At 46.1% G+C, this 2500-nt stretch overlaps 1 pseudogene; it reads left to right on the top strand.

The window, feature by feature from the left end:
* LOC139997037 (large subunit ribosomal RNA) overlaps positions 1 to 2500 on the top strand; it is an 8876-nt pseudogene that overhangs the window by 4048 nt on the left and 2328 nt on the right.

Raw genomic sequence — 2500 nt, forward strand, 5'->3', positions numbered from 1 at the left:
TGTTCGATTCAACCGAAGCCTCGGACGCGACGCCTCTCGATCCCGGAGGCGCCGTGGCGGATTTTTCCGCTTCTCAGGGGATCATGGGTGACGACCAAGCCAGCCAACGGACAACGAGTTATGGAATTACGGTACCTTTAGTGGGCGATCGGGTTGCGTGTCCAGTATGTGAAGAGAAGGGAATAAACCTTTTCTTCATGTCGTTATCCGACCTGAACAAGCACCTCGATCTACACCATACAGATGCGCATATTAAATGGAGTTGTCTCTGTGGGAAAAGTTTCTCGAAACTTCATGGGACCCAGTGCCACATTCCTAAATGTACAGGCACTGGGCAAAAGGCAGTGGGAAAATATAAGTGTGAAGCATGTCCCATGAGTTTCGGGACCCAGAGAGGACTCTCGACCCACGAAAGGCATGCGCACCCTGCCCTAAGAAATCAGAAAAGAAGGGGACCGGACCCCCCAAAAGATAAAAATTGGAATGAAGTAGAACTTAGTCTCTTGAGAGAGCTTAATGAAAAATTTAAAAATCATAAATATCCAAACAAAGAGATAAATAAGATCCTCACAAACAAGACCTTAGACCAGATCAAATATCAGAGAAAAAATCTAAGACTGGTCGGTGAGGCAACAAGCTCTCAAGAGGCTAATTGGGCAACAGTGGGAGGGTGCGATCTCGTGGATCCAGGCAATGCGTCTTCAAATGCGCCTGAGATCCGCGTTGACAATGAGTCTCTTAGTGCATGGAGACTCAGCTTGGAAGAAGCCATACTGACGACAGCCGACGTACCTCCTGTTTTAAGTGAGGCTTACGATCGGCTGGAAAATATTTTTAAATTAAACCAAGGGAACGAGGAAGCCCTTGGTAAAGAATTAAACAATTTTATTGCACATCTCTATGATATAATAAAGAAAGTTAATGAAATAGAGATCACTGAAGGTAATTTAAGTCGGAACAAGCCCCAAATGGGACATAAAAAGAACAGCCGCAACGCAAGAAAGCGGTTTTCATACGCACGATGCCAGGATCTGTTTTATGAGTGTCCAAAGAAGTTGGCCGATGTCGTTATCAACGACGATCGCGCATACCTGGAACCAGCCAGGCAGCCACCGGCAGCTGAAGAAGTCAAGAGACACTATAAAGAATTATGGGGGCAACAAGGACCATCTAGTGTCCCGTTTATTAATGATCAATGTGTCTCTAAGCTGTCGTTAAACGAAATTTTTACGCCGATAGCTGTTGAGGATGTGGCGGAGAAAATTAGAAAGATCAGAAAGAAAGCCGCGGCAGGTCCGGATGGATTAACAAAAGAACACCTGATGATCCCCGGACTGCCTGAAATACTATCTAAAATCTATAATATCTGTTTATATAGTTCCTGTTATCCTTCCATATGGAAGCGTAACAGGACTACATTAATTATGAAAGCAAAGAAAACGGGCCATAAGGTCGAGGATTGGAGACCTATTACGATAGGTCCCATTCTCGGCCGAATTTTCTCCTCCATCCTTGACAGAAAGTTAAGGAGAGGTATTGTATTGAACCTAAGGCAGAAGGGTTTTACATCCGAAAACGGATGTAAAACCAATATCGAACTTTTAAATTCTGCCTTAAATACAAGTAAAAACGGGGGCGGCGGGATATTCACGATCGTGGATATCTCGAAGGCGTTCGATACGATACCCCATTCGGCTTTAACACCTTGCCTGGCTAGGAAAGGTGTGCCGGCCCCAATAATTAAATTAATCAAAAATATGTACGTGGATAATTCCACAACAATTCGGACCAAAAACAAAGTTGGGGTCGAGATCAAGATCCTGAGAGGAGTCAAGCAGGGCGATCCCCTGTCGCCCTTGCTTTTTAACTTATGTCTCGATCCACTGCTGGAGACGATCGAAGAATCAACCAGTGGCATCAAAGCGAATCAAAATCAAAACAGAGGAATCCCTGTTCTGGCGTTCGCGGACGATGTAGTGTTGTTGGGCGCAAACGAGAGGGAGGCGCAGCGCCAGGTGGACGCCCTCCACGAATATCTGAGTGGCCTGAACATGCAGTTATCTAGAGAAAAGAGCCAAACATTCCAGATTGTCTCGAAAAGAGACACCTGGTATGTTAAAGATCCAGAAATAAGGCTCGACGGGCTGAACGTTCCATCTACAGACCCGGATGAGGCATTCAGATATTTAGGCGCCAAAATGGGGCCTTGGAAGGGTGTCCATTGTGGCATCGTGGTACCCGAGATTCTGAGCGTGGTCAGGAGAATCAGAAAACTCTCCCTGAAACCATGCCAGAAGATCGAGCTCATCACGAAATACGTCTTCCCCCGCTATATATACCATCTTTTGATCAGTCCGCCCAGCGACACTGTATTGAAATTGCTGGATAGCGAAGTCAGACAGGAGATCAAGGCCATCCTCCATCTAGTGCCTTCAACTGCCACTGGTTTCTTTTACGCCCCGAAGAGCTGTGGGGGGCTGGGAATGCCTAGATTTGAGCA

This window comes from Bombus fervidus, unplaced genomic scaffold (assembly GCF_041682495.2).
Source record: "Bombus fervidus isolate BK054 unplaced genomic scaffold, iyBomFerv1 scaffold0025, whole genome shotgun sequence".
Lineage (NCBI taxonomy): Eukaryota > Metazoa > Arthropoda > Insecta > Hymenoptera > Apidae > Bombus > Bombus fervidus.